The sequence below is a fragment of the Stenella coeruleoalba genome (genome assembly GCF_951394435.1).
Source record: "Stenella coeruleoalba genome assembly, chromosome: 4".
Taxonomy (NCBI): domain Eukaryota; kingdom Metazoa; phylum Chordata; class Mammalia; order Artiodactyla; family Delphinidae; genus Stenella; species Stenella coeruleoalba.
In genome coordinates, this window is record NC_137149.1 from 13,766,765 (window position 1) to 13,782,025 (window position 15,261).

Here is a 15,261-nt window from a genome sequence, read left to right on the forward strand (position 1 = left end):
GTAGGTGACAAGATAGGCCAGAACAAGGAGACCCAGAACCCCACAAATAGAGCCCAGGAGGAAAGCTGGTGATGGAGAAGGGTCCTAAAAGGGACGACTGGTCTGGGCGATTCAATGTCTTGTTACAACAGAGTAACTGAAAGTACTGTTGGACTAGAGGAATGACTGTGTGTGTGTCTGCAGGGGTAGGGGGAACAGCAGGGCATTAGAGTCTGACAGGAGGGAACTTTTAAAAGCTGATACTTTCCCAGCCCACAGAAGAAGATCTGGGGTCCCAGGCAGCACACCAAGCCAGGGAGGGGACTATCTGAGGCCTGGTCATGGGAATGGCAAAAAACTAGTCACCAGTCATAGTGAAATGAGCCACATCAGATCCTTTCAAGAATTAGTGATGGTAGGGACTTCCCTGGTGGTCCAGTGGTTAAGACTCTGCTTCCACTGCAGCAGGCGTGGGTTCGATCCCTGTTCAGGGAACTAAGACCCCTCATGCCTCAGCGCAGCCAAAAAAAAAAAAGAAAACATTAGTGACGGTATGGATAAACACATAAAACTATATATGGGAGGAAAACTCTAGTTTAAAAATTATAAGATTAGGTATCTAGTCTCATGTTTTCCCCTTACAAATTACGTGACCTTCAACAAATCACTGACCTCTCTCAGCCTAGTTTAGCTGCTTTAAATGGAGACAGTAACCATCACACCTATTACACAGGGTTGTAAGGATCTGATGAAAGGACAGATGTGAAAGCAGTTTATAAACCACGGTGCTCTAGACCTGTGACATGGCTTCTTTCCTCCTTTGCTGCATATCCAAGGGATGCTCTGGACTTGCAAGAGGAAGAGTGGCTGACAATGTTAGGACTTTCACCATGGTAGGAAGTGGGGAAGCACCTGGACTGGGAAAGTATCAGAATCTGTGCAGCTCTTAAAAGCCTCCTCCTGGGGCTTCCCTGGTGGCACAGTGGTTGACAGTCCGCCTGCCGATGCAGGGGACACGGGTTCGTGCCCTGGTCCGGGAAGATCCCACGTGCCGCGGAGCGGCTGGGCCCGTGAGCCATGGCCGCTGAGCCTGTGCGTCTGGAGCCTGTGCTCCGCAACGGGAGAGGCCACAACAGTGAGAGGCCCACGTACCGCAAAAAAAAAAAAAAAAAAAAAGCCGTCTCTTGCCAGACTCCAATGTCCTGCTGCACCCCACCACACCCCCACAAACACACACTGAGAGTCATTCCTCTAGCCCAACAGTATTTTCAATTATTCTGTTGTCAAATATGTGACTACTCTATTGTAGTTGAAACTGGAGGCATGGAGACCCCAAGGTCCAAAGATGTGCTTTCCTTGGCCTGCTGTTTGGCCTACAAAAGGTACATCTGCTCCCTCCCCCACAAAAATTAGATATATGCTCTATATATATTTAAATATATATATTTAAAAATCACGAAATTCCGATAAAAAATTTAGTTTTCTAGCTTCTCTTGAAAAACCAAAAGATCTAGCAACACTGGGCCCAAATTCCCACAAGGCAACACAAACTTTAGGGAGCATAAGAATCACAGCAAGAGATCATTAAAACATAAGCTGCAAGACCCCATCCTCAGAGTTTCTGATTCCTTAGATCTGGGATAGGACCGAAAAAACAGCATTTCTAACAAGTTTCAGGTGATTTTGATGCTGCTGGTCAAGAGACCATACTTTGAGAACCACTGTGCTAGATCCTTGCATGGGCTGTTCCTGTTCAATAGGGATGCACACTCCAGTTTAACATAGCCCACACCACATCCTATGGTCAGTGACACAAGTATCTGTTGTCAACTATCATGCTTACTCTCTTGTTTCTCTTACACATGCAAAGTCACTTAACTAACCTAATATGCCTGACCTCTTAAGCATTCGAGTTACTAGCAACCTCTGCTACTTGAGGGCAAGAAACCTGCCTTATACACCTCCTTCTCCCTCTCCAACTCCTGTCTCTCTGCCTCTCTCAAACATACACACTCACCATCCTACACAGTGTCTTACACATAGCGCTCAACTATGTTAGTTGATTTGAGTACCTGAATAAAGTCTGAATCCTTCAAGGCCTGAGCTTGAAGGACAGCAAGGTTTTTAAGCTAGGAACTGGTTTAGGCCTCCTTCCCTTTGTCTATTGGATCCTGATGAAAGAGCAGGTCAATGCTGCCTCAAATGTGGAGGTGGGAGACAAAGAACAAAGATCATTACACAGGATGAAGCATAAGATCTCCTGAGACCCATTTCTCCTTTTTAGCTTCTCAGAATCAGTACTCAGCCCCAAATCCTCTAAAAGTAGTTATCATTCAGGAATACTATCAGTTGAGCAATTCAACCAACTGCCTTCGCTAAGTGGTTTCATGATCATCAGCTTGAGGGCAGGGGAAGACGCCTGGGTGATAAATCTAGATTCCCTCTAACTTTCTTTTCTATGAGCCCATTAATGACGACTTGAAACAAATTCTGGTACACATTTTGAAATCCACCAAAATGCAGGCCAGACTCCTCCCTAGTGTCTACCCCCAACCCACACATGCTCTGTCTTGTAGCCTTGGCCCTAAGCCATGGTTTGTGTAAAATGGCCTCAAATTTAATTTCCACTTAGAGTTTAAATGTTTCTCCCTTCAATAATGAAATATGGGCAGCTCATTCCAGAGAGTTGTAAAGAGTGTCAGTCTTTAAGGCCAAGAACTTTTATCCTTCTTTTACAAGCTGACAGCAAATGAAAAGAGTTTGTTTCACCAAAAGGGATACCAAGGTAATTTGTGAAGACCTGACCTCATTAAAATATTCTTGAAATGTGACCAAAAAGGAAGAAACATCTAAGTAAACTGTTGGAGGCCTATCCTATGTCAAAAAGTGGCCTCAAAGCAGTATTATTATCACTTCCATTTTATGAAAAAGGGCCCTGAGACTTATAACAACCTCCCCGGGATTATACAGCTGTAATCAAAGACAGAATCAAACTCACTCTCAAGCCCACAACCTCCCCATTACCAATTTATCTTCACCATCCATACGTCTTATATCAAGGGCACATCTTCCCTCTAAACTGCCTCTAAAAAGCTTAAGAACTCAGAGGCTAAAGATGGCCCCAAACTCAATACATAAAATAGAAGACCCCATGGTAATTGCTTCTTAAAAGTAGAAGAAACAAAATGAGCACACAGTGAATCAGAGCAAAGATATGCAAACGCATTTTTATAAGTGACAAATGATTCCCAAGCCAGAAAGGCTTTGCTTGAATGTAATAACAAATCTCAAGAAAACAGATCCCTCAGAAGGAGATTGCAAGGTAGCAGCAAAGGTATAAGAGTCTGAGAAAAGTCATCAAAGCCCATCAAGCAGCCTCCAAGGACAGTCCTGGCTGGCTGGTCCAATCCTTAATAAAGGGAGATGCCCAAAACCTGTCAATTTCAAGAAGCCCAAAAGCCATGACGGGAAAGACCAATAGATTTGAGCACATACAAATTAAATTAAAGGATGCCTTAAAAAAGTCAAAAGGTGAATGAACACAGAAGAGGAGGAGATATTTGAACACATGTCAGAAAAAGGGTTAATATTACTACTACTATAAACATGCTCCCTCCCACCAAAAAATGATCAAGGACAAACAATCCAACAGAAAAAATGAACAGGAGAGGAAATGAATAGACAAATCATGGAACAGGAAATGCAAATATCTCAAAAACACACAGAAAAATTCTCAACTGCACCTGTAGTCAGGAAACATGCAAATCAAAACAAAGTTGCACTGTTTCTACTGACCAAAGTGCCAAAAAAACCCCCAAAACCTAAAAATATCAGTATTAGAACTAATGAGGGTATAGGGAAACAGATACTGTCCCATGATTCTTGGGGATATGAAAATGCTACACAATCCTTGGAACATTATTTGGTCACGTACTGATTTAAAAATAAGTATGACCTCTGACCTCAAATCCCACTTTGGAGAATTACATATTGAGGCATTTTAAGTGGCAAAAAACAACCTCAACATTCATCAACAGAGGAATAATTGAATAAATTCTAGACCTCCATATAAATATTGTAGTTATTGAAAAGAACAAAAATAGCATTATTTGGAAGATAGCAAAAGGCAGTGGACTTGAGAGCCACATTGCCCTAGTTCAAATTGCTGCTCCCATTAACTGGGCAACCTTGGGCAAATAAGTCACATCTCAGTTGCTTGTCCTTCCACTGGGGATCACAGTACCTACCTTGTATGGTAGTTGTGGGGTAAATGAGATAAAGCATAGGGCCTGGCATCCAGCAAATACTGGATATTCTGTTGGGGGAGCAGGGAAGAACTGTACAAATTGTATAGCATAGATATATTTTAGTTAAAAGTGTATATATGTTTTAAAGCACACTATGTATGTGTGTGTGGTGGTGAGAGGAAAGGAGAAGGTTTTAGCTCTTCCTCTGCATGTCTCTGTGTTGCAAGGAACATGTATTGCCTTTATAGGTTGGAAGACTAATCCTGTAACACTTTTTGAAAGTGACCTGCTGAGAGTGCTAGCAGGAGTGGAGGCTACGAAAGCATAATTAAAGATCGGGAAGTGAGTCTGGAAGCTGGGAAGTTTGGTGGGTCTGGAGCACAGAGTGCGCTGTGGAGGCAGCAGGTATAGCAGGTATAAGGCTGGGGGTAGTAAAGGAAGGACTGCATGTTCTCGGAGGAGGAGCGTGGACTTTCTCCAGATATCCATGGGAAGTTCTTTCGAAGAAAGGAATGCAAAGTATTGGCTGTACTAGGGCAGTCTGAAAGATGTACTCTGCCCCTTCACCAAAACAAAAACTTTCAGTAGCTCCCTGTCATAGGGATAAAGTCCAGACCTACTTAGGTCTGTGAGTCTGATAGCCAGGCTTCTCATTCCACCTTTCCCCAACCTTACTGAACTACTTGTAGTTCTTAGAAGGTTCTGCTCTCTCCAGCTGACCTTTGCTCAGGCTGCAGCTTCTGCCAGCAGTGCCCCCCACACCTTTCCTTGTTCTGCCTGGCTAACTCTTCAGAGTTCAGCTCAAATAATCCTAACTCCTGGGAAGCTCACCTTGATCCCCCAAGGCTCAGTTTCCCTTCTAGGTCCTCCTACATCACCCTGGCATGAACCTAAAAAGAGAACTTTTGACATTGATCTGTAATTGTCAGTTTATTGTCTGCCTCTCCAACCAAACTGCTGGTGCTTAATAGTATTACTTGTTGATTCTTCAGTACCTAGCACAAAACAAAGTCAGAAATCTATAAATATTTGTTAAATAAACAAATGTCTTGAAACATACAAGGCATCTTACTCTTTCCCCTTTTTTGTATTCCATGTTTTCCCAAAAAGTTTCTCACTTAATGCCCTATCCTATGTGTGCTAGCCCACAGGCAGAAAATCCACAACAGATCATATTACTGCCAGTCTGGGTCCATGTGACAGCTATATTGCTCACTGAAAACTAATAAATTAGTATAGGGATTTTACAGTCTTATACTTTCATTAACGTAAGTTCTGCCCTGGAGGAAAAAAACCTCCATGTGCTGGCAAAAGCTGACATCTGAGCATTTAAAACAAAAGGGCCACAACTCTGAACTATGGTAAATTACTAAGGTAAAGACCTCTTGGGAGGCCTTCTCTGGCTACATCTGGACCTTGAGTCATTCACTCATTCAAATATGTAATAAACCCCCACTAAATGGCAACCTTCATTCCAAGCACTGAGGATATAGCAGGGAACAAGACAGACGAGCCCTACCCACCATGGAGTCACATTCTAGAGGGGGTTAGCAGAGGGCCAAATAATAAACATGTGAAAAATAAGAGAGTTTCAGGCAGTACTAAATACTGTGAAAACAATTAAGCAGGATAGGAAATGATTAAAGTTGGGGAGAAGGGATGACAGCTCTTTAGATGTGTGGTCAGGATAAAAGGCTTCTCTGAGGGATGGACATTTGAGCTGCAACCTAAGTAATGAGAATGAATCAGCCATGAGAAAATCTGGGAGCAGAGAATTCCAGGCTGGAAAAAGAGCAAATGCAAAACCTCAAAGGTAGGAATGAGCTTGGTGCATTCAAAGAAAGATAGAAAACCAATTTTGCTAGAGCATAATGAACAAGGAATGTGAGTTAAGAGCAATCAGAGGGTAGATGTACAACAGATCATAAGGGCCATGATGAGGAGCTTGGATTTTATTCTAATTGCAAGGGAAAGACATTAGGGAAGTATAGTTAGGGAAGTGATAGTCTGATTTATATTGTTAAATGGCTAATGATTGAGAATGAATTCTAGGAAGGCAAGAGTGGAAACCCAGGAGCCAGACAAGAGGCTATTGTCATGGTCTAAATGAGAGCTGCTGATGGCTTGTACCAGGATGGTAGCAGTAGACATAGTGAGAAGTGGTCCGTCAAATTTGGGATCATATTTTGGAGGTAGGATCAACAGGACTTGATCTTCGATTGGATGTTGCAGGCAAGAGAAAAAAGAAGAATCAAAGTTGTGATCTTTTGGTTCTTCTCATCAGGAATTCCTGCACCTGCTTGCCAATAAAAATTTATGTTCTGCCGGAGAACCTCCTTTCAGTAACCATAACAAAGTCAAAGCCAGTCAAAATTTCCGCTAGTGTATGACAATATTTGAATTATGCATGCCAGTTTATGACAGAGGATTCAAGAACAGTTTATTCTTCATTAAACTGAAGCTTTAAGCTCCTGATTTTTTTTTTTTGTAATCTAAAAAGCAGCTCATTTTCTAAAGACCCAAGTTGCTTACAAAACAAAGATTCGTGCTTTATAATCTTATTGTCTCATATGAGGGCCATATTTTATATCATTGTTTTATGAATGTTAAAAGGCTTAGCAGGCCAAGTAACTTACAGTACAGGAAGAAACAGAATGGCACGCCTAATCTCCTTACAATCAACCCCTAATGTATTCATTCACCTTCTATGAAACTCTGGCAACAATGTGTCTTGAAGAACTAGCTGTTTAAGGCTACAGAGCAATTCTCTTTCTCCTGAACTTAACTATTCTGATGTTTCATATACTGCCCAGTAACAGTCCTTTAGAAAATAACATTTTGAAAACAAACTACACTCATTAGTATGTACAAATCTATGAAATATACACAAAATATTATTAGAAAAATAACAGGTAGGATTGAATGTAATTTCATGGCTAAAAAAACATAGGAAAATTCACAGTAGTATTTGTGGTGTTAATATGCACAGCACTGTTTAGGACTGAGAACGTTTAGGGGACTCAGTAAACCACATCCCTCTTCCTACCAAGTTGTGAGCCAACTGAAAAACAGGAAAAAGAGTAGACAGCTGAGAACTGTCGTTCTTCCTGATAAAGCTGACGCTGGAGGCGAGATGGCGCCAGTGGGCCTCCCAACGCTGAACCCTAGGACAAGGTAGACTTACCACTGGGTTGCTGACTGGCAGAACGGGATTACAGAAACTCTCCCCTCCACCTACTCCAAAGACTTGTCCCTGTAAATTCTGCAGCATAAAGGAATAGACTAGAAGTCATGATTCCTGATGGCAGCCTGGCCCCAAGGGTAAGACTGGCCAAAGGGCTGAGCTTTCTCATGCAGCTTCTCACTATGTAGTATCTTACTCAATGGGGAAGAGGAAAGGCTGGCCCAAGACACCAGGAATGTTAATAAAACCCCCTGCAACTTACACCACATTCCCCACATAATTTTATTCTCTTAACCTAGTAATCTCCAAACTGGAATAAATCTACCCTGGGATTCTACTTTCCAAGAGGAATACAAGCACAGATAATTTTAAGGAAATCAATTCCATTTATTCAACTTTCACCTACTCCTTCCTAAAGTTGAGCTGTCTAAAATATGACTGAGGTTGAGATTTCACAACAATTCAATTTTTCCAATTCTATTTTAAAATCAGTCTTTTCTCACTTATAAAAGACAGGCATCCTCTCACCCATCCCAGATATTACTATGACAATTTGCTCCCATGTGCAAAAAGCCTCTAAGGTACCGTACAAAGGAACAATTCTAAATAGTGATGTCAATATTTAATTTAATCAATGCATTATAAGTAGCAGGAGGATTTCCTGGCTTTCCTTATCTTAAATATATTTCTATTAAGAGAAAAGCATGGTGCTAGAAATTGGGTATTTTGGTCTGTGCGGGAGTGTTCTGAGTTCAGATAATTGTAGAGCAGGGTGGCAAGAGTTACGATCATTTTTGTCTAATGCCATTTCCTCTTCCATTTCCTGATGGTGTCAAACAATACTGTTGAGATAGCAAACAGAAATACTGAAGGAAGTTGAGCCCTATTTCATGTGGGTAACAAACCCACAGCAAAGTTTCATGCTCCAGATATCTCTCTCAGAATTCAAAAATGGAAGATATGTAGAAAACATTCTGGGAAATACCAGTTACAAGGCACATCTGCTCAGTAATGAGAGAGAACTTGGTGCCATCCTCCTGTGTCTCAACTGCATATTTCAGATGATTTCAAGGAAAAGGATGTTAAAAAAATTCCAAATTTCCTTCTAACAGATCATCATTACATTACATGTAAAAGGAACATATATCACAGATACATGAATGTTTTGTAGTGCTTTTTGAACAATTATTCAGACTCATGGGAGAAAATATTTTCACTAGTTTTTACCTGAAGATTATTGAATATAGTAAGTCTATACTTGTTTTCTTACCCAAACACTTCTGCTTATTATTTGTTAACCACTTCTCACCTCATTATTCATTCCTATCTTTTATGTAATACACTTAGATTTAGATATATAATTTTCTATTGTAAATAATGCATTGAACATCATTTATTCATCTTTTGTAAGCCCTGCACCTAATAGTCCCCCAACTTGTTTTCTTATTGTATCCTAGCAGGAAATTACATCCATGAACTAACTGGAGAGGAGGAGCTTCATCCATTTCATTAAGAGACATATTTCCAGGAAAATTTTAGTTCTCTTTAGTAATTATTTGGAAAAATTTGTAATGTACTTAAGATTAATTATGTATTACTACTAATAATTGTAAAAATAACTCAATCCAAAAGAAATTTTTGGCATTTAGAACCTTTTGGTGGTAGAAATTTTTTAAAATTATAAACAATTTTTTGACTGCCACAAAGACTGATAGGGTGAGCAATAAAATACATTTGAGCATAAAATATATTTTTAAGACTTCTGTGGGGAAGTAGAATAAAAACACAAATTCAAAGAGAAAAAAAGAGTAATGTAAAATTTCTGTAAATATGGATGATGGTGAGTATTCAATTTCTATGGGATTTAATTTCACTAAATGCATTTTTAAGTGCTATAACCCTTTACACTTTAAAATATTCATATTTAGATTACACCAGAAATTACATCTTTTGCAACTAAGGACGAAAAATTTTACATGTGAACCTAAAAATTATTTTGGGTGTATGTCAGTAAAAATGTATGAAGACCATTGCTTTGACCCTTTCAGCTTACCCACTGAGATCACCTTAGGACATGGTTATCCCCCTTGGGTAAGAAGTCAGCAGTCAGTTAGCGTAGTCCTGCTCCCATCTTCATAAGGCCACTTCAATACTGATTTCAGCTCTTTTGTGGAATCTCGTGGGGCCACTGGTAAAGGGTAGGTGTTGTTCCCAGAATGCCCTGAATGGGTCAGAACAATACATCAATTAAATCAGCTCCCATGCTATTCTGTACGCAAGGCTATAATTCACAACCTGTTCTATTGCCACCTCAAATTATGTCTCACTACCTTGTTCAACATTACCAGAAGTTCTAAAAGAAGATCAAATGATAACATAAAAATACTCTAAAAACTAAAAGCCAAAAAGACATCCTCAATCTGATTATGACCCCTTTCCAATATGAATTTTCCAGCACGAAATGAAAAGTTCAGACATTACATTATCTTATTCTTCTGAATTACAGCCCAAAGTAATCAGTACCGACTTCATGTTAAAGTCCAAAATTATTAACTTCCAACTTGTTAACACTCTTGCGCTTGTGGATTAAAGTTCAAACAACAGGTTTTTTCACTCCATGGCAGTGAGCTTAGCTCCCAAGCCTGAAGCTCCCCTTCCCCCAGAGCGCCTATCCTGTTAAGCTTACCCCAAGCCTCCCTTGTCCTGGGCAGGACCCCCTGGCATGGGCAGACCCCTGTGAAACTTGTGGTATGAAGCAGCAGAGTAGAAAGCATACTTTCTGTGGGCGGCCTGGCTCCCATGAGAAAGGAGAGAGGAAGAAGGTGGGCTGCACACGCCAAACTTACACATCAGGAAACTTGTTAGAAGCGCTGGAATGAGGTATCGAGTGTTATGTTAGTGGCACCCCCTCCATACTTTAAGAAACATCTGATGTGGGAAAGAAGTGTTTTCCCCTAAAATAGAGAAATAGAACAGAATTACAAGAAACAGTCTATCTTATTTAAGAAATATTTATTGAGCTCAAATTTCTAAGCTACATTTGCTGAGAGATTCCTAAGTGAATCAGAGCTGGATGCTGCCTAACAACCAACCACTAACATTTGTAACATAGTCATATATGTCAATGCCATATATTTTAGGTTTCTGTTACAGCAGTGCCCTACTTCCAGTACCAATTTTTGTATTACTATCGATCAGGCTTTATTTGCTACCAAACAACCACAAATATCTCAGCGACTTAGAACAGCAGAAACGTATTTCTCACTCATACAACCATGTGTATTAGCTAAGGAGTCTTTTCCACTTTGTACTGACCCTAGGCCCCTGGCTGATGGAAGCAGCCACCATGTGGAATATTGTTGTGGTGGTAGATTAAATAAGGCCACAAGTTCTTTGTCACTCTTCCCCCCAATCCCCATCAAGAGGTGGAGTTTATTTACCCTCCCCTTGAAACTGAGTTGCCCATGTGACTGCTTTAACCAATAGAATGTGTTATTTCCAAGACTAAGCCTTACAAACACCTGGAAGCTTTTGCTTTTTGAAGAGTCCTGAGCCACCATGTAAGAAGTCAGGCTACTCTGCAGGAGAAGCCATTTAAACTGAGGCCCTGCAATAACACTGGAAAAAGAAAGGCTCAGCCATTCTAGCATCCCCATCGAGCCTCCAGATTACTCCAGTCCAACAATACCTGGCTGGAACCACATGAGAGACACCAAGCAAGATTAGACAACTGCCCATGAGCCCATTCAACCCACAAAACCATTGACGATAATAAAATGGTTACGCTTTTAAGTCACTAAGATTTGGGATAGTTTGTTATGCAGCAATAGGTAACTAAAACTTTCCGTCACCGTGCCAGAAGGAAAGAGCATGAGAAACTGTGCACGGGTTCTCAAAGCTTTTGCTCGCAAGTGACACAGATCACTTCAATCACACTTCAATGGCCATGCTGAGTTGAAAGGAGGGAAATGCAAGTTGGCTACGTGAGAAAAGAAATGGAAAAGAGGGCTTCCCTGGTGGTGCAGTGGTTAAGAATCCGCCTGCCAATGTAGGGGACACGGGTTCGAGCCCTGGTCCGGGAAGATCCCACATGCTGTGGAGCAACTAAGCCCGTGCACCACAACTACTGAGCCTGGGCTCTAGAGCCTGCGAGCCACGAGTGCTGAAGCCTGTGTGCCTAGAGCCCGTGCTCCACAACAAAAGAAGCCACCGTAGGGACTTTCCTGGTGGCACAGTGGTTAGGAATCCGCCTGCCAAAGCAGGGGACACAGGTTTGAGCCCTGGTCTGGGAAGATTCCACATGCCACAGAGCAACTAAGCCCCCACACACCACAACTACTGAGCCTACGCTCTAGAGCCCGTGCTCTGCAATGAGAAGCCACCGTAATGAGAAGTCCGCGCACCGCGACGAAGAGTAGCCCCTGCTCGCTGAAACTAGAGAAAGCCCGCATGCAGCAACGAAGACCCCACGCAGCCAAAAATAAATAAATAAAATAAATAAATTTATTTAAAAAAAAAAGAAATGGAAAAATTTGTTGGGTAGTGTGGATACCTCCAGAGAGGGGTCAGGCCTAGAGAGGTACATCTTCCATAGAGATGACAAGTCAATCAGTAAGCAGCAGATTACATTTGTAAGGGAAAGGCAGGGAAGTCATCTGTGGATTTATGGAGGCCTTTGAGTTCCAACTGAGTTTCTGAGATAGCTGAGGACCACTGGAGATAGGTATCTGAGTAAAGGAAATCAGTATACAGGACTAGTCCCTTCATGTAGTAATGAAGGAGGGAAAGACAGAGCAGGCCACCAGTCTGAAAGTTACTACAGTATTCAAAAAAAGAGTATCCTACTGGGAGAGATTTTTCCTGTGGGGAGTGGGGGGGCTTCAAGTGTGAAGTTGAGATGCTTATTTTATCAAGGATATAAAAGAAAATGTTTACTGGGTCCGTAAGCCATGGCCGCTGAGCCTGCGCGTCCGGAGCCTGTGCTCCACAGTGGGAGAGGCCACAACAGTGAGAGGCCCGCGTACTGCAAAAAAAAAAAAAAAAAAAAGAAAGAAAATGTTTAATTCTCATGGCAGAATGTTAATTACCTACCCACCATTTCCCACCCTACTTCCCTGACAACAGAACTTCAATACTGCTTAGTTCCTCTCTTCCCCCCAAACCAATCAGGAAAAAGAAAACTATACACACATAATTCAGTACCAAGGTAAATCCCAACTGGTCTAAGCCAGTGGTTCTTAACCAGCATCATTTCTCTAGGGAGTGTGTGTGGGATGGAGGGGAAGAGGGTTTTTTTTTTTTTTCTTTTTTTGGTGTCACAATGCCTTGGGTTGCTATTAAATTTAGTAGGAAGGCACCAGAGATGCTAAATGACCAGCAACGCATGCCACAGTCCTGTATAATAACTGTCAAAAGCCAGATAAACACTAACCAATCATGGTAATCCCATGCTCCTTGTCAGTCACTGTTTTAGGGACTAGCTAGCAACCCAATTCTGGTAAATAAGATATAAGGAGTGGCCAGCTATGAAGCCTCTGGGGTGGTTTCTTCCTGCCTGTCGATGTTGTCCCAACCATATGACACCTGGGACTGCTACAGCCATCTTCTCCCTAAAACCAGTGTCTTCCCAAGCTCCCTGTTTCCATTATTGCCACTTCCATTTCCTTTTACCAGGTCCTGAAGCAATTTTGACTTCTCTTAACCATTAACCTTAGGATGATCACTTGAGGTTGGCTTAGGACAGTCTAATTTTACTCCTATTCTCCCAGTGTAATTAACGGTGCCCCCTTTATCTTCGGAAAGTATTCTAGATTGGAGGAGTACAGACTATACATGGTCATTACCGCCAATTAAATCTTGTTCACTCTGCCTCAAGAAAATACCTCTAAAGCAGGGGTCAGCAAACTATGGCCTATAGGCTGTTTCTGTACCTCTGGAAAGTGAAAAAAAAAAAAGTTTTTTACATGTTTAAATGATTGAAAAAAAGTTAACGGGACTTCCCTGGTGGTCCAGTGGTTAAGACTCCGCACTACCAATGCAGGGAGCATGAGTTCAACCCCTGGTTGGGGAACTAAGATCCTGCATGCTGGGCAGCACAGCCAAAATAAAATTTTAAAAAAAGTTAAAAGAATATTTCATGATATCTAAAATTATATCAAATTAAAATTTCAGTGTCCAAAAATAAAGTTTTGTTGGAACACAGCCAAGCTCATTCCTTGAAGTATTGTCTATGGCTGCTTTCTCACTACACGACAGAGTTGAGTAATTATGATAGAGAACACTTAAAATATTAATGTTTGGCCCTTTGAAGAAAAGCTTGCAGACCCCTGCTCTAATGCTGTCATTAGTCCTGCGTTCCCTCACTTCCCTTACTCCTTGTACCAATACGGTAGCCTACTTAACTGGCTTCCCATTCTTTTCCCCACTCCAATCTTTCATACCAATCCTAGTAGAGAACTCTCTACAGAAGAGTTTTGATCCTGTCACTTGCCTCTTCCATATCTTCAGAGGCTCCTCCAAAACCGGCAATATGAAGTCCAAGCCTATCCCTCGATACTTAAGACTGCAACCTCAAGTCTTCCAGACTGTTCCTCTTCAGTACTTAAAGCCAAAATGGACCACTTGCTGTTTCCCTAATTAGCATACCATACGCCCCCATTGCTTGCCCACGTCTCTCCTCCATCCCATCAGTTCCTCAAGATAAAACGAAAACTGTTACTCCCTTGATAAACCTTCATTCGCCACAAGGGTAGTTCACACGCGCGCGGGGGCGGGGACTAGCGACACAAAACAGACTGGGGCGAGAAGGAGCACATCAGATGACCTGAGAGCGTGAGGTGAGGGGTTCAGAATGAGGCTTCAGAGGTGACATTTACACAGGAATTTTAAGGACTCGAGAAGCTAAAAGACTCTACAAGACCCAGAAAGATGAAAAGAAACTGTAAATAAAGCTAAATGCGCGAAAAAAGGACCACCTCATCCTATTCACTTGCCTCTCGCCCCAATGAGAACGTTTCAAGGAAAAACGACACCTTTAGTACAAAATCTGAAAGAAAATTCTACAAGAGCAGCCTTGGCTAAAACCACTGGGGAATGGCGCAGACAGCACGTAGATTCCTTCTGCCAAACAATCCCTGGGCGAGCTCCGTGCGCGCTCTCCGCGCCAGGCGACTCCAGCTCCTCGCCAAAACTTCTAGGCTGTAGCTTTGCCTGCGCGCCCACGCTCTGGGCTTCCGGACAGGCGCGACGGCGCCCGGGGGAGAAAGAGACACCCCTCTTCAGTGTGAGAAAGCAGTTATAACTATGTCGCGGCCTCCCACTAGCCACCAACCCGCGCCCTCGGGAAGGCGTCAGGGAGGGTCCCGCCTCAGCGGCCGCCTCAGCGCACGTGAAGCTCTCGGGCGGAGCCAAAGCGAAGAGGCGGGAGTTTGCGGACGCGAACCCTGGCCTGGGAAGAAAAGCGACTCCTGGGCGCACGCGCACAGCGAGGGGACTGGGAGGAGCGTGTCTCCCAGAGGGCTTGCAGAGGAAAGGAGAGCGCGTGGCGCCGCGGGGCCCGCGCACGCGCCGTAGTCTCGCCCCGCCCGCGCGTGCGGCCGGCGCACCGTGTTTTCTTCAGACCCGCCCCCCTCTTCTACTTCAACTAGAGGCGAAGGACGAGAGCAGGGAAGTGTGGGGCGAGGTGGGCGGGGCGTCGCACGCGCGCGCGGCCTGCAAAAGGAGGGAGGGGGACGGAGGGAGAGATCCAAGACAACGTTACCGCGTTAACACCCAGTCGGGAGCCGGCCTGACCCCGCCCCCTACCCTCACGCTATTGGCTGGGAGGCCCCACATGGGCGGGGCCGACCGTGG

General features: G+C 42.9%; 1 long non-coding RNA gene across 1 annotated transcript in view; it reads right to left on the reverse strand.

Moving 5' to 3' along the window:
- The window catches only part of LOC307185293, a 170,318-nt gene extending 155,130 nt beyond the window's left edge, over positions 1-15,188 (reverse strand). The window contains exons 1-4 of the long non-coding RNA XR_013827947.1: positions 13,901-15,188; positions 12,346-12,433; positions 10,257-10,364; positions 9,464-9,631 (exon numbers count right to left, since the gene is read on the reverse strand). This is a non-coding gene — a long non-coding RNA (uncharacterized lncRNA). The remainder of the gene's footprint in view (positions 1-9,463; positions 9,632-10,256; positions 10,365-12,345; positions 12,434-13,900) is intronic.
- Positions 15,189-15,261: the final 73 nt, after the last annotated feature.